Below are 23,324 nucleotides of genomic sequence, written 5' to 3'. Positions count from 1 at the left end.
GAAGAAAAGTTTGCACTTCTCTTGTGCTGGCAATTTTGTTGGGTAAGATAAACGAACAAAGCTTGCTCTTCAGACCCTATCTGAATTTTGAAACTCTCACAGACGCAATTTTCACCCAGGGGTTACCAGAAGGAAGTAAAGGGATTGCTTATAAACCAGACAAATATTGCCGGGAAGGGACTGATGGTGGCTGTACTGTGAGATGGCCCTTTGCAGAGCTATTCTTTCAGCTTCCCCCACGCAGATTGCCTGATGTCAGCCATGACCTTGGATAGCTGCGCTTTTGGAAACCATTAGAGGGAGACCCTCCAGCTTTTGCACCTCTGGTGCATGGCGTAATTATTGATCCCACTCTGCTACACTTTGCTGAAATGTATGTGCTCTGCACTTTTACAGAGGTCGTATCTTCCCCATTTGGAAAACTCTCTCTTTCCTCACGTGCCCAAGCATCATGTGTTTCCTGTCAGCACCACTTACAGAGAGAGGTAAAACGGATGAGAAGGAAGACGGAAACAAGTCAGCACTCCGCAAAGACTATGCAATTTCTTAGGTGCAGTTCCTAACACAGTTTCTTCAGTACTGCGCGTGGGGGTCCCTTCCTGTCAACAGTTCTGGGATGGGTAAGCAGATTCTCAGGGTGGCTGCCGTGCCTTCCTCATCTCCTTCAGCCAACGTAAAACGATCCGATTTGAGAAATGTTGGGCTTCATCCCCACAGGCACCTCAGGTCTTGATCTTAATTATGGCAGGGAGCACATAATGGGCTGCTATCCAAGATGAGTTCCAGTCTGACCTAGTGCATTTGAAGACTTTGTAACAAAAGGTGGTGAGCTCATTAACATATAGATAGAGCAGAAATTGGGGCGCCTGGGTGGCGCAGTCGGTTAAGCGTCCGACTTCAGCCAGGTCACGATCTCGCGGTCCGTGAGTTCGAGCCCCGTGTCGGGCTCTGGGCTCTGGGCTGATGGCTCGGAGCCTGGAGCCTGTTTCTGATTCTGCGTCTCCCTCTCTCTCTGCCCCTCCCCCGTTCATGCTCTGTCTCTCTCTGTCCCAAAAATAAATAAACGTTGAAAAAAAAAAAAAAAGAAAGTAACTTTAGATAGAGCAGAAACAAAATTCAGACTAACTCCCTTGTAAGACTTCATGCTCCGACCTCAGTCTAGTTTGGAGGCAGCCCATTCAGGGAAATGTAGATCCGTCATAGACCCAGTTTTCCTCATCTCGGCAGAAGGGATAGAGACAGGTACCCAGAAACCCTATTTCCTAAGTAGGCATTCCTGTTTTGACAGCTGTGCAGTAAACCACAGTCCTGCGTCGGGACTCCAAAGCCTTGGTCACTAGGCAGGGTCATACCCACAACACTGCATTTCTTCAGTGCAGGGTCAGTGGGAGAAATAGTGTCACCCTTCCTGAAACACTACTTTCCTTCCTTCGTTACCAGATCAAAAATAATAATAACAACAACAGACCTAGTGAACAGACCATTTAAACATAGTAACTTTAAAACTCTATTCATAAAGTAAAAACATTATTAAGTATCTACTGTATGTGGGACATTGCATAAACTTCTGGAGTGATATAAGATACAGTACCATCTTTTTCAAAATCTTGAAATTTTTGGCGGAGGTTGGGGGGGTGGGGAAGAGGGAGGACGCAGACATTGAAACCAGAATTGCCGAGCAATATTTTGTCATGTCATTTCTTATCTATATCTGTGAACGGTGTCCCCACACCCTCAATTTCATCTGTGACAAGCCAAGTTCTTTGTCTTGACAAACAAGATCATCCATGGTCTGTCTAGTCCAGTCTGCTCCTCCAACCTCATCTTTCCCTTTGTCCTGCCTGACAGCTTCTAGTCCAGCATCAACTGTCTGCCAGCACTTTCCTCGATGTTCCACAGAGGTTTTTCATCTCTATTGCCCTTTCTTTCTATGAAAGAAAGCAGAGACGTCTGAAACATTCCGCTGAATAAAGGCCCACGGACTAAGACAGGAGAAACAAAGTGAGGTTGTTTATGGAGAGTTAAGTCTATCCAGAAACGTGTTGTGGTCTTTATTGAGAGGGCAACTGGGAGCCCCTGAAGGTTCATGAGAAAGAGAATTACATAGTATCATACTTGGTTTTGGCAGCACTGTGGAGGATGGTTTAAAATTCATTGTCTTAGAAATCCAGGAAAGAGTATTTCAAGAGGAGTGTCGCCTCTGTGAAACTGGATGGAACTGAGAAAAGACTACTTGTAGGCATGGAACCAGCAGGGGTGGAGAGGAAGAATAAAACGTGTGACCAGGGGAGGGCAGGAGACACCAGAGGGATGGAGACTGCAAGTGAAGTGGAAGAAGTAACTTTCGAAATTCGAGTAGATTCTTTCTTCTAAGAAAGGAGGGCAGAAGGAGAAAATCTGAGGTGAAAGCAGGGTGGAGGAGATTTAATATTGATAATTCAGTATCAAAGTAGGGTATCTTTTATATTCTCATTTAGGGAAAGACAGGTCTGATGATGACTGCAAAGAGAATGAGGGATGGGTTTTGAGTTTGGATAGAGTAGGAAGGGTCCAGGGCAGTGCTGTCGGAAAGAAGAGAAGGAGTCAGTGTTCAGTTAAGAACTGACACCACACCCGTGGGCTCTTGCCTGAAATACCCTATCGTGACTTTTTGTTTCGTTTTTGTGGAGGCCACCACCACGGTTCCAGGTACCTACTGCAGACCAACAAACCACCCTTATATTATATTCATGATCTCTGGGTCGTAAATCAGGACACAGCTTGCCTGGGTGGTTCTTCTGCTCCCCATGCCACTGGCTGAGGTCACTCCGTGTATTCAGCTGGCGGCTGACGGGCTCTGGAGTGTCCAAGCAGGCTTCACTCTCGTGTCCGGCGCTTTGGCAGGCATGGCTGGGAACTCGCACACCTGCGTCCCTCTCCAGGCACCGGGGAAATTTTACATACAATCCCACCAAGATTCTCCAGACTTCTAACACGGTGGCTTGGGAGAAGAAGCAGCCAGCCAGGCTGCAGGGCTGGGACTGGAAGCCAGCACAGAGCCACTTCCACAGTTGTTTCTTGGTCAAAGCAAGTGGAGAGCTTCTCTGGGGAAGGGAATTTCAAGGGCAGGGCCTGCAGCCTACTTCTTGTTGGGAGGGGTGTCAAAGCACTTGGACTACCTGTTTACTTTCGCCAAAGCGTTAGTCATTGTCTAACGTGTATTTTTCTCCTGGACCCCCACTGGAACACACAGAGCAGGAAGTTTTTCTGTTTTGTCCCAAGGGTCTGATACATAGTAGACACGTCCTATTTGTCACATGGATGATGGGAGAATGTAGACAGGAGAGTGGGTAATACGGGAATGAAGTGCCCAGGGCTGTGGTCTTCCAGAGAGGTAGGGAAGAACATCAAGAGACTGCAAGTTCATGGGTCCTTCCACATACCTGTACGAAGGTTATAGCACTTCCCATCAGCCACTGTGGCTTAGTAAGGCTGTGGCTTTAGCCTCCAGGAAGAAACCATATCAGCCTCTTTAGCACACATGCTCCAGAGTCCTAGTGAATATATTTATGTTTATTCCAATGGGAAGCCCTCCTTCAGCTGCATTGACAAGTTACCAATTAATCGTGTGGTTTGTAGGAGTCTTCATCTAAATATCACAGACTGGATTTGCAGTTCAGGAATCCCTCCAAAATTGTGTAGACAGATGTATTATCTTAGGAGAGGCCCTGTGGGTTTCATCAGTCTCTCAAAGGGAGATTTGACCCAAAAATATTACAAAGCACTGTCAGAATAAACTATATTTGGATTTTACCTTTTAAATATGAAAGCCGTCTTTCAAATACTATGAAGAAAAAAAAAAATAACCTGAAATAGGAAAAAAAAAAAGGCCACTTCTAACACAAACTAAGGCCGCTTATGTAGCAAGCAAATTGATGCAATACTATTTAATGATTCCCCCGGAGCTATTAAGTTTGATTTGGTTAGTGGCATGTGAACCTGCAGGGATTTACAGGTAAAGTTATTCTACCTACAAAGAGAAGCCATAGCATTGTGTCAAAAAGTCACTTAAAAAGGAAAAAAAAAAGTATTAGGGGAGACAGACTGTAAGAAGGTATGTTTCTCAATTAGTGCTTAAAAGCCTCTGATTATAATGTGGTAATTTATTTTTTCTTAAAAAGAATCTCCTAAGTGTATTTTAACAATTGAACTAAAATTATAACTCCATTATTTGAAAATACTTTCACATACTTTTCTTTCCTCCTCTTTACTCACTAAAAATAAGTTTTTTTTTTTAAGCTTATGCTTGTCCAACTTTTAACAATATACCAATATAATGGGGATATAGAGGGTCAAGTATTTTAAAAATTGAATAGTTTGGGGGCACCTGGGTGGCTCAATCAGTTAAGTGTCCGACTCCTGATTTTGGCTGAGGTCGCGATCTCACTGTTTGTGAGTTCGAGCCTTGCATTGGGCTCTGTGCTGACCTTGTGGAGCCTGCTTGGGATTCTCTCTTTCTCCTGCTCTCCGTCTGCCCCTCCCCACTCTCATAATAAATAAATAAATTGAATAGTGTATAAATTGAGGTTATAAAGATATTAGGGAGATTATATCTAGAAACATAAAATCTCCAGATAAGCTAATGTAGGTTTAAAATGGTTCATAAATATTAAGATGCAAAGGACTTTATAAAGTTTTGTTCATTTCCTTATGTTTATATGTGAACTACCTAAAGGATATCACTATTAGAGTTTCTTGTTACTTGTTATGACCCAGTTTTACACAGGCTAGAACTACATCTCAGCCCTTGCCGGATTCCCTCCTCAATGCCCGCATTATGTGAAATGAACAATCACTGCATGAGATCACCCTTGACTTCTTTCCAGTCACACGGATCTGGTACCCTCATCTTCTTAGCTGGAATCTCAGATTCTAGAACTTTCTGGGTCATATAGCCCAGGTGGGAAATGCATAGATAAATACACTTACACAATCTGTATTCTGATTCAGGCCTTGTTCCCAATCCATAGCTCAAATCCTGTGTTTCCCCTGTCTGCTCAAAAGTCTACTCCATTACCCGAGATTCTCATGATTTTCCTCCAAGATAATACCTTTACCTCATGTTCCTGATGCTAACTACTTTATTTTTTCTTTCGAGTGCTGCCGGGACAAAACTCTGTATAACAGTCCATTTTCTTTTCAAGTGCCAGTAATGGCTTCTCATTGCTCAATGAAGCAATACTGTGCCTTTTCTTTCTCTCCTACCAACGCATAGGTGACATGACCAGTTAGACAAGGATGAGTGAGAATGGGGTTGCAATTTATGATTGATTAATTCATAAATAAAGATCCAACAAAAGAATATAGGAGAATTTTTTTTTTTAATTTCCCCTAGTTTAGGATCCAGGATCCAGGAGTCAACCATGTGAAGATACAGTGTTAGTAAAATATGCACAGTGTGAGTCTGAGTCTGGTACATAGTACAGAAGTGAACGGCTGTATTATACTTTCTGGGTCACAGGAATTTGTGTCCAGTTGGCTCTGGATCTAAATACGTGTGATGTGTGTATGCAAGTGGTAGAGAGACTTGATAGGGAAGCAGCACTCTGGTCCTTGCTGGACATTTGCATAAGCGTAAGAATTGCAGGGGTGCCTGGGTGGCTCAGTGGGTTAAGCAGTGGACTCTTGGTTTTGGCTCAGGTCAAGATCTCCTGTTTGTGGGTTCAGGCCCCGCATCAGGGTCTGCAGCTGGCAGCACAGAGCCTGCTTGGAATTCTCGGCCTCTCCCCATCTGTGCCCCTCCCCGACTCATACTGTCTCTGTCTCTCTCAAAATAAATAAATAAACTTAAAAAAAAAAAGAATAAGAATTGAAGGAAGAAGGTGTGCAAACTCTATGATCAACCTGTGGTCTATCAGTCACCAACATAGGCTCACTCACTCAGTTGGGATAGGCTCTTTCCTTGGCCCCCAAAACAGTAAGCTTCCCTTCTCATCTCTGTTAATGCTGTCACTCTTCATTTGAGACATGCCTCTGTATCTTCTCCACATAGCCAAATCCTTCCGTTCTACTTCGCATTTCATTTCAAATGCCACTGAGAGGAGTTCCAATTCCATTTCATTCATGGTGCTATCTCTAGCTTCTTCATACTGACCTGTCTCTTCTCGGAACTTCTGCACACACAGTGAAATATGGCCACTTCATACGCACTCAGTTTCATCAGTAGAGAACAGGGAACATGTTTTTAACTTGTTTTCTGTCTTACATGCCGCCTAGCATAGTTCTAAGAGCAACAAACAGCCTTTGGATGATTGTTTTCATCAAAGTTCAGTTTTTCCAAGAAATTATTAAGCTTTGGGATTGTAATATTTGGAAAGAGCAAGAGAGAAATACAACAATCATAAAACCACAGAAGTTAAGACTTGAGAGTGATATTAGACATCATCTCTTTTGACCCCCTCAGTTGATGCACCAGGGTATGCAGAATAACTAAACAGTAAACTAGTAACAGACCCAAGGCCAGATCAGGACTCCAGCCCTATTCTAATGCTTTTTGCTAAGCTGGACTATGGTCTAAAGTACCTCATGAAAGGCAAAATTGATTGAAAAGATTTTAAATATGCTTGCCTTTTGAAATCGTACTTAGGCATGCCTTCGTACAAGCTGCAAAATACGTAGTTTGAGTCCTAGTGTAGCTGACACTGTTGGCTGACCATCCAGTACCCTTTCTTCCTTTATTATTACATCAGCGTATCCACACAGAAGCGCAGACAACCCAGAGGCATGGGTATGTGCCCCGATGAAATCTAAAAGCTCTCAGTCCTCTTGGTGTTGAATCACTGTGTGGTATGGTTTTTTTGTTTTTTTTTTGTTTTTTTGTTTTCATTAATAAGATACAATTGTGCAGTCTCTCTCTGCTGGTCAGGACAGCAGCATGGTGGGTGCTGAGGTGTGGGCCTCACTGGAGCAGCAGCCGGATGGGCACCCTGGCCATCCGCACGGAGGTCGTGGGGTACCCGGAGGTGTTTACAGTTGAAGAACAGTTGAAGAAATGACGCCTCATATCCAGCATTTGAAAGGAGCACATAGTAAGAACTTACTTCTTACAGACAAGAAGAAAAAAAGCTATTGGCTGGTGACACTTCATGTTCAAATGATCTTGCCAAGCAGTTAGGCATTGGGAGTGGGGATCTTTGGTTTGCTGAGGAAACAGCCATGCTAGAAAAGCTAAAAGTTGGCCAAAGCTGCGCCACACCCTTGGCACTCTTCTGTGGTGATAGAGATGTGAAATTTGTTCTGGATTCCGCTTTTTTGGAAGGTAGACGCGGAAAGGCATACTTTTATCCAATGACCAGTGCTGCAACCATGCGATTGAGCCCTGAAGACTTTCCCACATTTGTGAAGAAGACGGGAGATGATCTCCCGGTGCTAAATTTTGGTAAAAGCAACGAATTGGGCTGGTGTTTAGAATATGTTTGTTTCTGAAAGCTGTTTTTCTTATTCGTAATTTCTTAAAAAAACATTAAAAGTGACAAGAATATTTTTAAAAAAAAAAGAATTGAAAATCTGCTGGGAAATGACTACCTATACAAATAAAAACAACGATATTGTTTGTGGAGAAGGTTTTTGGATCTTTATCTCTTTGCCCTTTTTGTGTCTGGAGTTCAGATGTGATACTGGAAGCATAGGAGCCATCTTGTGATCATGAGGATGAAAGCCACAACCAAGGATTAAGAACAGTGTGATAGAAGGAATCCAAGTCCTTGATAGCATTCATGAGAAGCTAACCCTGTCCTGAGTCAACTCCAGACTTCTAAATAAGAACTATAAATCCTTCCTTGTCTAGTCCATTAGTTATTACATTTTCCTTTACTTTTGTATAATAACACCCACTCCCCACCAACATAATCACAAAATATGTTAATACGCAGGAGAACTGGTGACCTCGTCATTCATATTATTTGACGAGGCACTTTGACAGTGGCTTTGCTGCAATGGAACTTTTCAGTTCATAAAAGCATAACTATTTTATAAAATGGCCTAAATATGCTAAGCATTTATCCTAAGCCCTTTAAATATATCATCATCATCATTGTAGAGACTGTGTGAGGAATTCATTGCTATCTTTATAAGGAAGAACATTTAAAGCAGTTGCTTATCACATAGTAAGTGATAAACGTCCCTGTGATATGTATGATCCTGTTTTGTCCATTGGTCACACCACATAATAAGCCATGTGAAATGCAGTTGTGTTAATTAATGTACTATTTTAAAATTTAATATAGTTGACCAACAATCTTGTTTTCTCCAGAAATGAAACTTTAAAACTATAGTAAAAAATACAGAAACTGGGGGCGCCTGGGTGGCTCAGCCGGTTGAGCAGTGGACTTCGGCTCAGGTCGTGATCTCGCGGTCCGTGAGTTCAAGCCCCAAGTCGGGCTCTGTGCTGACAGCGCAGAGCCTGGAGCCTGCTTCAGATTCTGTGTCTCCCTCTCTCTCTGATCCTCCCCCCATTCATGCTCTGTCTCTCTCTGTCTCAAAAATAAATAAACGTTAAAAAAAATTAAAAAAAAACAAAACAGAACCTGGATGATGCATATGTAACCTAGACAGAAAATTAAGTTGTGAAGTTATGAAACTGTTAATTTGATAGTTTTGTGAAGAATTCATCATAGAACTGATTGCATTTTTTACTCGGGCTGGAGCTTGGCATTACATTGCACTGGTAATTATTGCAGGTGTAGAGGCCTCAAACGAACTCAAATGTTACATTCCACAGCCCTTCAGCATTTTGACACCAGGTTCTTTTAAACTGGAATAGCTTCTAGACTTGCTTTCCTCTTACAAAAACATCATCTAGGTTTAGATTCCAAAGGGCGTAAATCCCTAAATCTTTCAGGTAATTTGTGGTTTCTGATTCTTTATTCTCTAGGAATTATTTTCTTCATTGTTCCCTCAGAAAACAAAAGCGAGCATGAAAAATGACAAAGGATGCTCCTAGATAAAAGGAGTAAATATCTATGACAATCAAACAAGACAATTGAATACTCACACCACTTAAATTGCCAGTAATTAGGGCATCTTTTTTAAAAAGGTAATTGAAAATCTAGTTTTATCAGCTCAACTGAGGAAAGTGGTATTTTGGAGTCAACTGTAAGTGTACATCAAGGTAAAAAGCATCTTTCATTCTCTCATTAACACGAGATAATTGAGACAAAACATTTTTCCAGTTTGAACTTTCTGCATATTTTCCACAGTAACATGGAGAAACTCAATCATAGCTTTCTAGATCAGATTCAGATTCTTTATCCAATGTTCAGTGCTTTGGATGAGAGAGTAAAAATTCTCCGAATTTGTAGTTTTACATGAAGACTTCTGGAAAATGTAGACTATGAACCAAATCTAATACTGATCAGACTAATTGATGATTACCTGTGGATAATGTGCTATGAGGATCTTTACTGAGATCCTTTCTGAAAGTACTTTATACCACCTTCACTGGGTTTTCATAAATTCTCCACAATACAGTTTCACTTGACTGAACACATATTATGTTTTAGAGAGGTCCATGAGCTCCAGTGCAATTGTTTTAGAGGTAATTCCTGCAAAGAGGAGAATCCCAAGTCCCTAAGAGCCCACATCACTATAGCAATCCATTCTTCTCTGTTAGGGAGATGTGAGCTGTAAGACCTCCACGGGTTATCAGCTCAGTGGAGAGACAGTATTTGTAAGCAAGAAACAAATACAAGTAAAATCGGAAACAGTCTATATCCACAAGTTAAACTGGGTGACACAAATCAGAAATACAGCCAGACATCAATGGGAAAAATAGTCATTGTAGTCACAAATCCTGGGACTGGACACCCTGCCCTTTGAGTTTATCCATTCATGCACCCAGTACTCCCTAGGTGACCACTGTGTGCTAGGCACAGTGTTAGACTCAGAATATAACACGGGACTGTGACCTCAAGGAGTCCGCAATCTAGTCGAGATGGGAGGAAAAGCCATGCAAATGAGCGGTTGTGGTGCAAAGTGAAAAAGTCTACTCCAGAGAAATGTATAGCTCCCGAGTGTTAGAGAGGAGGGCGCTTCTAATGCAGTGACAATATGGTGAAGAAAGTGCTGAGAATAAAGATAAGTAATTCATTAATTAAAGAAATATTGCCTTTGGATAAAAGCCCAGAAGTGGAATTTCTGGATCATATGTTAGTTCTATTTTTAATTTTTTGAAGAAACTCCATACCGTTTTGTATAATAGCGGCACCAGTTTACGTTTGTACCAATAATGCACGAGGTTCCCTCTTCTCCACATCCACTTGTTATTCCTTGTCATTTTCGATGACAGCCATTCTGACAAGGGTGAGGTGATACCTCATTGTGGTTTTGATTTATATTTCCCTAATGATAAAGTGCTATCCAGCACCTTTTCCTGTACCTGTTGACCGTTTGTGTATCTTCTTTGTAAAAATGTGTATTCAAGTATTCTGCTCATTGTTTAATCAGATTTTATTTTATTTTATTTTATTTTATTTTATTTGCTATTGAGCTGTATAAGGAAATGCAAATAGGATCTCAAAGAGATATCTGCACTTCCATTGCAGCATTATTAACCAAGATAGGGAAACAACCTAAGTGCCCACTGGATGAGTAGATAAAGAAGGTGCGGAATGCATACACGATAGAATATTGTTCAGCCGTGAGAAAGAAGGAGATCCCGCCATCTGAGAAAAACGTGGATGAACTTTGAGGGCATTATGCCAAGTGAAATATCAGAGAGAAAGACAAATACCGTACAATAGCACTGATACGTAGAATCCAAAAAAAGCCGAGGAGTAGTATAATGGTTACCAGGGATTATGGAGGGGATAAATGGGAGATGCTGGTCAACGAGTATAAACTTCCAATAAGATGAATACATTCTGGGCACCTCGTGTCCAGCATGGTGCTTATAGTTAATAACACTGTATTAAATACTTGAAACTTGCTAAGAGAGTCAAGTCTTAAGTGTCCTCACTACAAACATAAGGTAGTTACGTGATGTGGCGCTGTTAGCTAATACTATGGTGGTGATTTTATAAAATATCAAGTCAACACATTATACATCTTAAAATTATACCGTGTTTTATGTCAATTACATCTCAATAAAGCTGGAAAAATATATTTAGTGAGCATCTACTCTGTGAATTCTTACATAGTTTTAATGAAATATGCTAAATGCTAGAATAGAGAAAAAGTACTTTGTGAATTTTTTTTTTTAAAAGGAAAATTCACTAAGGCTTTAGGAAAGAGGATTTCAAGTGAAGACTCCATTAAGGAGAAAACTACTGAGCTGAATGCATTTTTTGATAGAGAAATTAAAGAAGGTCATCAGAATAACAAGCACAGCAATGTAAAAGAGCATCAGTGTGGGGAGCAGAGGAACTCCACTGTGTCAAGACCAAAGGAAGCAGGGAGGAAGGAGGAGAAAGGGAGAGGAAGTAGATGGAGCTGGAAAGTTAAATTGGGGTCAGATAATTGAGGTGCTGTAGGCCAGCTGACGGAAGTGCTAAAAGTCAACCTGGAAGAGGTTGATGTGAAATCCATGAAAATGAAGGATGCCTTCAAGGAAGAAAGAATACATTAAAAATAGAGGAGCTGAGAGTAGAGAAAGACTAATCCACTTCCTTCCATAAATTTACTTAGGGAGACCAGAAAGAATTGCCCACATTAAGTGCTAATTTTACTAGTCTTCACCTATGACACAAAGATTATTGATGCACCATTAGCGGGCCCCGGCATTAGTGGTTTTCCCAGCAGTGGGGATGAATTTGCACTAAATGTCAAGACTGCCTTGTTATCACCTTTTCAAGAAGGCTGGGAGTTATTAACAGTTGTAGGCCAGGGCTCAGACACAGACAAAATTCGGAAGGAGGCAAAATTGTTTTTTAGCTCCCACCAAATTTGTAAATAGGGAGAGAGAGAGAGAGACAAGAGACAGAAGGAAGAGAAAGGGCACAGAACAATATTCCTTTGGATTACAAATCTGTATATATTTCAAGGAAAATATAACCTGTTTCTAATTGAAGTAATTATAACCCAACAACACTTTGATTTGGCAAGAAATACTGGAACCCTGACTAATTCCTTACAACTTCTTTTGTAAACCTCCTTAAATCTTTCTTGTTTGCAGTAAGAATTCATAGCTTGCCAGCTGGGAATCTTAGAGAGATTTGAGTTTTGTTCCTGGCATTGGGATGGCAAACTACATTCTACCACTCCTAATTGTAAGAGAGACAACATTCTTGTCAGATCATTCTGAATATAAGGCAATTATGCAGGAACAGTAATTTCTGAGAACACAAATGCACAACTGTGAGCCAGTTTCATTCTTCCGAGATGTGCGTCAGAGGGAAACACGGAACATGGAAAGAGTTTGCTAAACTAACAATGAGCAAAACCCTGTAAAACAGCTACTTTGATTCTTTTAGACTGGCTGGCTGCCTAGGAGGTGACCTTGGGCAATTTCAGAAGCAAAGAAATAGGGATTTGAGCCAGAAGGTGGTGAAGAGAGAGGGCAAGTAGTAATGTATTTCTCAGGAGAAATGGTGAACACTCCTCAGTGACCAGGAACCGGTCGCATAATATTCATGTGTAATTTTAATATGCGGGAGTGGAACTATTGGTCATCAAAACATATGTGGCATTTCAATTTAATATTTATTTTCCATTGATGATTTTGCAATATAATGTTATTTTCACCCACATTAATGAATGTTGACAATCTATCAGTTCTAAGAATGAGAATAAAAACATTTTGGCGTGTATTCATCTTTAAATGAATTTATTAAAAAGCTCTTGATAGTCTCTAGATATTCATGTCAGGGACAACTGATTTTAATTTGTCTTTTTGAAGTCTTCTCAGAACATTCATTAGGAAAGACAGGGCTGCAGGAATTCATACATCAAGGATTTTATGCATGACAAGGTTCTTGAAAAAGACTTAAGTACTGCATGATTCTTGACAACATTTACCACCAGATGATTGCAATTTGCTTACATTAAAAAAAAAGATATACATTTGATTCAAATTTGAAACAATGTTGAAATCTTCAACTTGCTGAGACATTAAGTAAGAAATGTAGCCTATAGGAAAAGGAAAAAAAATCACTTTAAAATGCAATGTTTATCATTTCGGGGGGAAAAAGTGTATTCAGTTTAATATGAATAAAAATATCTATGCTGTGTAGACAGTGCTGATTATTTCCATTATCTGGTCAATAGCAGAAAGAGAATCATGATGAGAAATGGATGGGAGAGTTGCAGATTCCAGAAAATTTATAGTTCTATTGCATCTTTAGCAGATGAACTTTAAATGAGAGGTTGTGTTGCTTACTAGGAAGTTTTTAAAAATAGATTCATTATAAATAGTGCTACAGCAGGCAGGCTCCACACTGCGGCTGGTGCCTCTTCCCATCCCACTGCTAGGACCCTAACTAAGGCTGTTGTTATTTATTAAGGGGGTACTGCAAATTCCCCTGTTTTGCTTCAAGCACAAAACAATTCTGGATTTCCCACCCTCACTTGCCCACTTCCCATTTGTTATGGGATGAGTTGTGTCTCCATCCCCAAAAGATGCTGAAGTTCTAAGCCCATACCTGTGAATGTGACCTTATTTGGAAAGGAGGTGGTTAAGGCTGATCAAGTTAAAATGAGGCCATTAGGGTGAGCCCTAATTATATATGATGTTGTCCTTCTAAAAGGGGACATTTGGACATAGAAACGGAGATAGGCCCACAGAGAGAATGGTACCTGAAGAGACTGGAATTACATGACCCAAGGAACTATAAGCAACCAAGAGAAAGGCCTGAAACAGTTCCTCCACTAGTACCTTCAGAGGCAGTATCCTGGTTTCAACTTGTAGCCTCCACAACTATGACAGTACATTTCTGTTGTTAAAGCTGCTTGGTCTGTGGCGCTTTGTTATGGAAGTTCTAGCAAACCAACATAATACCCCATTCATTCTGTTCCATGGCCAGCATGTACTTTTAAAACTCTGTGCGATTTCACCACTTCTCGGTGATGATGTGGCTTCATTACCGCCTGCGCCTAGAGAGTGTCAGACACGGATTAGGTACTTAGAATTATTTGTTGAAAAATATGATAAATGGCCAAATTAATTACCTACCAAGTTAAGAAAAATTACCTCATTCAAAACATTAAGAAAGTGTACCATCTGTCTTCAACCTGCTTTTTCAATCTTTTACACGTCTCGAACATTACAATCCAACTTGGCTCTTAGCCCCGCTTTCAAAACACTGAGTTTATGCGCTTCACCAGAATATTTTCATACTCTGTGTATCAGGATCTGTGATGTTCATTTTTGCACTGATATTTCATCCTCTGCTAGCTTCTCCTTCAAATTTTAACTGGTTACAACCTATATATTCTTTAAGGTCCATTCCCCCACCTCCGTGAACCCCAGTATTATTCCCCAATTCAATGTTTTATCCACTCTCTCTGAATCCTCAAGCATTTTTGTGACTTATTTTAGGCCATTCAAATTGTTCCTTGGGATGTGGATATCTGGTAACTACGTTTATGTCTGTAATTAAATGATAAATTATTTGGGGACTGGGACTGCATTTAATCAGAAGAACACTTCACATGATATGAGTGAAAGAAATACACAGAGTGGATGCTCAACACATATTTTGAGTTCAATTATAAAATTAATGGGCCATATTTAAATGTGATTCTAGGACGGTCTTTGCTGATTTTGCAGGAAAGAGGGAGAAGTGACAACAGAAGCAGAAATTACAGTGATGTGAGCCGAAGAATGAGGCAGCCCCTGCAAACCCAGGAGGCAAGGAGAGGGATTCTTCCCTGAAGACTCCAGGACCCAGCCCTGCCCTCACCTTGATGGTAGTCCTGTAAAACTCATTTCAGAATTACAGTCTCCAAAACTATTGCTGTATTAATTTGTGTTGTTTTAAGCCACTAGTTTTGTGGCCATTTGCTAACAGCAGCCATAGGAAGTTAATACAGAACTGAAAGTCTTACTACTGGGCACACCAGGATTTCCCTGAGAAATACCATAGAGAAAAGGGTCTTGTAATCAGATATATTGGCCACTGTGACATCTCCCTCTTGGAGATTCAAAACAGCATCTTAGGCTCTGAGGAGACATAAAATAAAGAATCTGTTTAACTCAGCATTTATTAGAAGTGTCTGGCCATATAACCACCCCCCCCCCCACACACACGCACAAACACATACAGACCACACATCACCTATTAACATCCCACAAGAACACATTTGGGAAATGCTAATGGAGCTAATTAGATCATCAGGCAAGTGTTGCTCACCACTGCAGTACCACAGAGGTATTTCCTTAGCTATACTCAAATATTAACCATCTGACATAGCAACTTCTAGTTCCCAAAGTTAAGCTCATCTAGATTCATGCCACATTCATTGTGAGCATCCCTACTAAAAAGTAATAAAGAGCATGTAATGTTCTAAATAATAAAACTATCTTGACATTCAGAACATCAGTGCTTTAGATATTTAGGAATTTTAAAGTAGTCAGAATCATTTGAAGTGTTTATTTATTTATTTTGAGAGAGAGAGAGCAAGCGCGAGCAGGGCAGGGTCGGGGGGGGTGGGGTGGGGAGAGGGAATCCCAAGCAGGCTTCATGCTGTCAGCGCAGAGCCTGATGCTGGGCTCGGTCTCACTGCCGTGGGATCATGACCTGAACCAAAACCAAGAGTCAGATGCCTCACTGACTAAGCCACCCAGGCGCCCCCCTAAAGCTGAATATTCTGATTCTAAATCATCACAGACCACATCATGAAAGAATACTCTGGGTCATCCAGTGAGGTTGTTGTCCTATTTCCCTTAAACCTTGTTAACAAGGAGATGTGTTATCTAAAACCCATGGTTCTTATACTATGATCGTTGATTAACTCGTTTACTTTAGTCAATCAATGTTTATTGATTGCCTAATAGCTGCAAGTTTTGAGGGCTGCAGCGGTGAGGGAAAACGAAAACAAAAGCAATGCCACAAACCCCTCTCCTTGCCTTCATAAATCGTACAGTCTAGGGAGTGGACAGAAAGATTAGTCTCAGAGTTAAACAAATAAATCTATTGGGCAAGCCACAAAATAGACTGCTACTGATAATTTAATTACAGCAGCTTTCATTCAAGTACAGCTTATCTCTAGAAATCAGATCATATTCAGAATCAAAGACAAGAAACTTTCCTGCAGAGGAAGTTTACTAGTAGACACGACCTTGCTTATTTCAAAACAAGGGAACTCCTCAGATTTTATGTCATAAAATATATCAAGTCTGCTCACATTTTTTTCAGAACTTAGGTTGTAAAACACTCACAAACATAACAAAACACACAGTGCACTTCAGAGTGACCACTAAAAAGCAGAATGCAGAACATCCCAATCACCTGGGCTGACATTAGGTGGAGGGGAGCAAGGCCATAGCTAGGGTGCAAAATTTAAGGGGTCGCTAAAAAACCCAGTGCTCAAGATAAGTTACTGTAATAGCATTAATTTTGATAAAACATCAAAACGAGTGCAAAAATACATGATGAACAAATTATAAAAATTTGAAATAAAGCTGAAATCATTATCACAGATATTTGGCTCAGCATAGCACTGGTCATTACCCTTCTTCCCTCCTCTGCTGTGTGGCTATTGTCTGTTTGTCCATCTAGACTCAGTCCCCACCCTTCTCCAATGGTTTTGTACCTCAGGAAGCTGATCTTCAGAAGCTTCCGTCACTGGTCTCTCTTGGTCTCCTCTTTCTGATTAGGCCCAGCCAATGGGAAATTAGTGCAGTTTAGCAGAGGACACAGATTAGGATATTTATCCCCTGGTTCCTTCCCTACTGAGTGGTGACGAGGGCTATGCTCCCATACCAAAGGCCACAGCTCAGTCTCCCTCCCCCCCACCGTGCAACTTACAACCCCCTTGCTCTGATCTTTTGAGTCCAGGAGTGGTGATGGCTTTTTTCCATTGCCCGGATGCTTCTGCATCTGTCCTGATTCCCCATACCCCTATTCACACCTCTGTAAATAGATTCTTTATTAAACTCTCTGCCAGTGTCTTGTTTGAATAGGCTAAATATTCCCTGCTGGGACCCAACAGCCTTGCACCAAGCTAGGTCATGTATATGCAATGCCAAAATATAAACCATGACTAAGCAGTATCTTTACAGTCTATGATTAAGAACTTAATATGATTAGACCTTGTTCCCAAAGCAATGCCTCTTTATGATCTCTCAAGTATTGACCTGGCTACTTTGGCCTCACAGGACATGGCCCAGTCCAAATCTGGCAACTTATTTGTTTATGGATAGTGAGCAATTTTCAATGTTTGTTAACACTAGGCAAAATACTTGCATAATTAATGTAATTGAGAAAGGTTTGCAAATTGAGAAAGGTTTGCAAAAAGGTAAGTTCAAATACATGAACTTAGATGATATGGAGCATTTATTTCATAATTCAGGCATTCAGTCAAAATTTCTCTTAATTATTAGACCAACTTGAACAAAAACTATTTGGGTTTTTTAAAAACCTGATTAGGTAATTAGATTTATGATGTAATTCTAGGATGGGTTCTGGGCTGAACGGCTGAACTGAACTCAAAGGAATGGTTCATATGACTACATCAGTTCCCATCTTGCAAACCATGCACTTTTCACATTAATACTAACAAAAACAATATTCAAAATGGCCTATTTGTCTAATAACGTAATTCTTTCTTGTGAGGATCATAAAATTTTGGTAATTTAATTTTTTCAATGTCAGTTATGTGGTAATAATTTGGACATTATTACACTATTTTCTTGTTTCCTAATATTAGTGAATGCTTCAGCTTTTAATTTTTAAGTATGCATTTATAATTGCAATCTTTTACTATAAAGAAATAGGTTATTTTATCTTATAATAGACTATTACTATGAAAATAATAGAAGGCAGAGATTTATAAATATTAATTTTCATAAAAATATAAGAGCAAATTGATTGAAATAATAACCTATGCTTGTTCTTCATGATAAATGGTAATTAATATATACTTGCTTGTTTTAAGGCAGGACATATGGTAACAATAGCATAATGTCTACTTTTAATAGGCTAATGTATTTTATGAATTAATATAAAGTTCTTTGAGATCCTCAGAAGAACACTGCTGCATAATTGGAAATTAGTAGAAAATCTATAATGCCCTGATTGTAAAATATATGATATTCTCGGGGCGCCTGGGTGGCGCAGTCGGTTAAGCGTCCGACTTCAGCCAGGTCACGATCTCGCGGTCCGTGAGTTCGAGCCCCGCGTCGGGCTCTGGACTGATGGCTCAGAGCCTGGAGCCTGTTTCCGACTCTGTGTCTCCCTCTCTCTCTGCCCCTCCCCCGTTCATGCTCTGTCTCTCTCTGTCCCAAAAATAAATAAACGTTGAAAAAAAAAATTAAAAATATATATATATGATATTCTATTTATTGATATCCAACCACATTTCCCTTCCCTCCCTTCTCATGTAATACAAGCCATAATGCATTTGTGTTTACATGGGGGATAAGGGACACATAACTTACTCACTGAAATCTTTCTTACATTCTTCAGCTCTTTTTTTTTTAAGTTTATTTATTTGAGGGCACTTGGGTGGCTCGGTTGCTTAAGCGTTTGACTTCAGCTCAGGTCATGATCTCATGGTTTGGGAGTTTGAACCCCACATTGGGCTCTGTGCTGACAGCTCAGAGCATGGAGCCTGCTTGGGATTCTGTGTCTCACTCTCTCTCTGTCCCTCCCCTACTCATGCTTTCTCTCTCTCTCTCTCTCTCTCTCTCTCTCTCTCTCTCTCTCTCTCTCTCCCCCTCTCCCAAAAATAAACATTAAATTTTTTAAATTAAAAAATAAAAGTTTATTTATTTGAGAGAGAGAGAGTGAGCAGGGGAGGAGCAGAGAGAGAAGGAGACAGAGAATCCCAAGCAGGCTCTGCACCTTTAGCCCAGAGCCAGACATGGGGCTCGATCCAACAAAGTGTGAGATCATTACCTGAGACGAATGCTTAACTGACTGAGCCACTCAGGCATCCCAGTTCTTCAGCTCTTCAACCTACTGAAGTTTCAGATCTTCATAAAAGGCACTAATGTTCACATCGCTTTCTATGTATTTTACAAGTATCCTCTATAAAATCAGATGTTCTGGGTCTTGTAATTTGGTCAAAATTTTATTTACTCACATTATTTATCATTGCTAGAATTTTACAAGGCTATAATATAAATCTGAATATTGAGCCTTCAGAAGTATTCCAACAACTCAAATTCTACAAATTCTTCTCAAATAAAACACGTCAGGGGGGCACAGGCAAAAATGGAGCAAATTAGATTTTTCCTGTTAAGATAGATCAGTCAGGATGCAATGAAATCAATCTAATTCGGGCAGCCACAGAAGCATTATACTAAACCGAAACAGTTTGTGTGTGTGTGTGTGTGTGTGTGTGTGTGTGTGTTCCTGAGCTTTTCATTTGAAACAGCAAAGTTTAATTAAATGTGGATTGAGACTCCCAACCACGAAATCAGCCCTGTTCGATGATAGATGTAAGTAGCTTTGTAGCTCAAGACTACACGCTTAATCCAACTATGTTTTTCAGTTGCCAAGAATTAAATAAATAAATCCCTGCACTTAACATTTACTTGATGCCTTGCTTTTTAAGGACTGAAATGGCAAGTCAGATGAAGGAAAACATAGCTAAATATGTCATGGTTGAGAGCGCTCCATCTATTCTGGGGCCCCTCTCCTACCCCTCCCTGAGAGATTAACCAACACAACGTGTACACGCTCATACTCACCAGTATCAGTGTAATAGAGTCTCTCAGGGCTATCAGTTCACTGCCCAGATATTTTAAATGTAAATTAGAACACCTACTGAAATAGATTGAAAAGAAAATTCGTAAGATCAATTTCACAGGCCAAAGGAGAGCAAACTAATAATATGGATATTCAAACAATAGAGTACATAAAATAGCAAGGATATCAGGCAATTTGCCCCAAAATTACATATTCCAGGTGACCTAAAACTACTTGCATATGCCACTGTGCTACTGTTGTCGTGTTTTGTGTTTTCCTCCAGCGGTTTTAGGGCTCTGGTAAAATTCGACCTGCACAGTTTACAAAAAGGCTTCTACTGGCTGCCTTCATTTAAAGATTGCATTAGCATAACAAGTGTAATAGTAATCACCTCAACATCATGTGCTTATTGCAATCATTATCAAACTCTGTGGATCACAGTGTCTGTGCTCCAAGGCAGGCGTTCCCAGCATGCCTCTGGAGGGAACGCAAGTTGCATAATGAGAATGGCCAAGGTACAAATTCCCCGTTTTGTTTTGTTTTTGTTTTTTATCCCCTCTGATCATTTGGTTTTTATCTCCTTTGTTATTCCCAGTAGCATCCATTTTTAAAATTACATACAAGGCATGGATTTTAGTGGCTCTATGCATACACTGCAGAGTTACATGCATCTGGGTTTGAATCCTGATTGTGCCATTTACCTGTCTCACGTTTGGGCAAGTGACTTAACACCAGTAAACTTTTCTCATCTGTAAAGGAAAATGGTACCCAACCCATGGGGCTGTTGCAAGGATTAAATAGCATCATATTTATGGATAGCCTAGCAAACTGCCTGGTGCCATAGAAGGAAGCTGTTTCATAAGTAGCTTCAAAGTATGTTTTTCTTTCTGCATCTCTCCTTTGCTTCCAGTCCACCCAACACACTATTCATCTCTCTCCTGCTTTCTCTGTCTGCATCTTCCCATGCATCGTCCAAAGGTGTGTGCACCAAAACTCTACATCTACTCAGTCTTCCTTTCCAGTATCTGCTCCTATCAGTGCCAATCACAAACTCTACGACCCAGACCCACTGAACTTCTTCCGGTCCACATCACTGAGGGTCTCTCCTTGATCCATACCTTGTATGTGCTCTCTCCCCACTGTGCGAACAAACCTCGGGTCCCTTTTCAGAACTATACTCATGTGTCACCTCCTCATCTCCACACTTGCTTCCTTCTTTCTCTATATCCCCTCTGACCCCAACAGCACTCATCTCCTTGCATTGTAATTAATTGTCTGTGTATTTTTTTTTCTTTCACTAGATGACACTGACCATAGATCAACCACAAGTATCTCTGGATTTTTGTTCATTTCATTTTCCTTTGCTTGTCCTAATATGCTGACAGTCGTACCACAGGAGTTCAGTACAGTTTTGTTGCATAGAGGCCGGGTTATCTGTGAAACAGAAATAGGCAACAGCTGGATTATTCAATGAAACTCAAAGTTGTGTAGCGTGGGAACTGTCGTTAATAATACCGTATTGTATTTCTGAAAGTTGCTAAGAGAGTAGATCTTAAAAATTCTCATCACAAGAAAAATTGTAATGATGTGTGGTAATGAAAGTTAACTGGACTTATCATGATGATCGTTTGGCAGTATGTACATATATTGATCTCTATGGTGTACACCTGAAACTAATATAGTGTTACATGTCAATTACATCTTGATAGAAACTAAAAACAAAACAAAAACCTTGTTTTCCAACCCTCCCCCTAAAAAAATCACCCTATGTTCACACAGCATGCATGAGTAAGATAGTCCTTGTCCTCTAGATACTGAATATCTTTGAGGAGAGATGAATATGCAAACAGAGAATTGCAATATAACATGCAGTAGAAGGGACTGTGGCCATTCAGAGCAGGATCGCTTACTTAAATATGAAAAAGTTAAAAAAAAAAGCATTCTGATGGGCACCTGGTGGCTCAGTTGGTTAAGCATCTGACTTTAGCTCAGGTCACGATCTCACTGTTCATGAGTTCAAGCCCCACATGGGACTCTGTGCTGACAGCTCAGAGCCTGCAACCTGATTCTAATTCTGTATGTCCTGCTCTCTCTGCCCCATCCCCTGCTTACACTCTATCTCTCTCTCAAAAATAAATATTAAAAAAAAGAATTAAAAAAAACATTCTGAAAGTCAAAACCTATGCATCTAAAGGACATCTCTAAAGCATTATCATCATTGTTTACTGTTATCATTTATTTTCAAATTTGGCAAGTACAGCAAATTCCAAACATGTGACCAATGTAAATGTCTATGAACTTAATATTCTTGTTAATATAAACAACTATATGGAGAGATTATTACTCCTGTGTAATAATTTCATATAATTCATATTAACATATTCTTAGCACTAAAATTAAATTATTTCATAATTGCATCTCTGATGATTCAGAAGCCACATTAAAATGCCTCAGTGACTCAAGGTCAGTGTGAAATTAAGTCCTAATACATGAAGCAAATGGTTATTTGAACATTGTTTGAAATATCTTCAAGTAAGTATTTGTTGAAACATTTCAAAATTTGCCACTCGATATGTAGGACTACGTAGTTGATACTCTAAAGGCCATTTGCTGTCATAAATAACATAACAATGTACTCTTATCCCCACCCTTTGTTCCTCTTCCCCAAATTTAAGAATCCAACTCTATAGGACTAGATGTGTAGATATGAGGAATTTATGAAAAATTAGAGAAGATGGCTATTTTGTTAACGTTCATCAAATTCTTTTAAAATTTTTATTTAATTGGCACAGAATTAGTGACTGAAAGATTTTAAAGTAAGCACAAGGGTGGTGAGTCAGCTGGAAGAAACATCCATTAAGAATTACACTTCAGTCTTTGGTAATGTAACTCTTGCTGGGTTAGTAACTCTGTGAGAACACTTTCACATTGAAATGTTCATTTTCAAAGAAGAAAATTCCTAACCATTCTACTTAGCTTTTTTTCTTTTTACCTAATCCATTCAACAAATTTTAACAAATTGTCTTATCTCGGGGCTTATATTTTGTCCTAAAATTTTTGGAGCAGATAATACAGGAACTCCTAGTCTATAACCCCATTACCAATATCTGTAAGAATATTTAGAGTCAACAAGTCATGAAACATAAAGCTGAAAAGCAGCAATAATTGATTTCGTAGTTTTTTTTAATGTGTTTATTTTATTTAATTAGAAAGAGAGAGGGGAGAGAGAGAATCCCAAGCAGGTTCCCCGCTGTTAGCACAGAGCCCAATGTGGGACTTGAACTTCCGAACTGTGAGATTATGACCTGAGCCAAAATGAAGAGTCAGATGGTTAACCGACTGAGCCACCCAGGCACCCCACCTTTTATAGTTTTTGATATATGGATTATGGATTATATATTTTTTTTCATTTTTGGATACATGTATTAACCATAAGTACTGTGGATAAATTATTAATAAAAGTGAGAGTGAGGTATATGAAAAATAAACTAAGGAAAA

The 23,324-nt window shown here is 39.9% G+C and overlaps 1 long non-coding RNA gene across 8 annotated transcripts in view; it reads left to right on the top strand.

The window, feature by feature from the left end:
• LOC123384777 overlaps window positions 1-23,324 on the top strand; it is a 489,335-nt gene that overhangs the window by 460,184 nt on the left and 5,827 nt on the right. For all 8 annotated transcript variants that reach the window (XR_006596304.1, XR_006596307.1, XR_006596310.1 and 5 more), the window contains one exon: window positions 14,741-14,880. This is a non-coding gene — a long non-coding RNA (uncharacterized LOC123384777). The remainder of the gene's footprint in view (window positions 1-14,740; window positions 14,881-23,324) is intronic.

This window comes from Felis catus, chromosome B1, assembly GCF_018350175.1.
Source record: "Felis catus isolate Fca126 chromosome B1, F.catus_Fca126_mat1.0, whole genome shotgun sequence".
Taxonomy (NCBI): domain Eukaryota; kingdom Metazoa; phylum Chordata; class Mammalia; order Carnivora; family Felidae; genus Felis; species Felis catus.
Note: the sequence above shows the minus strand (reverse complement) of the source record. Positions and strands in the feature narration are given on the sequence as shown.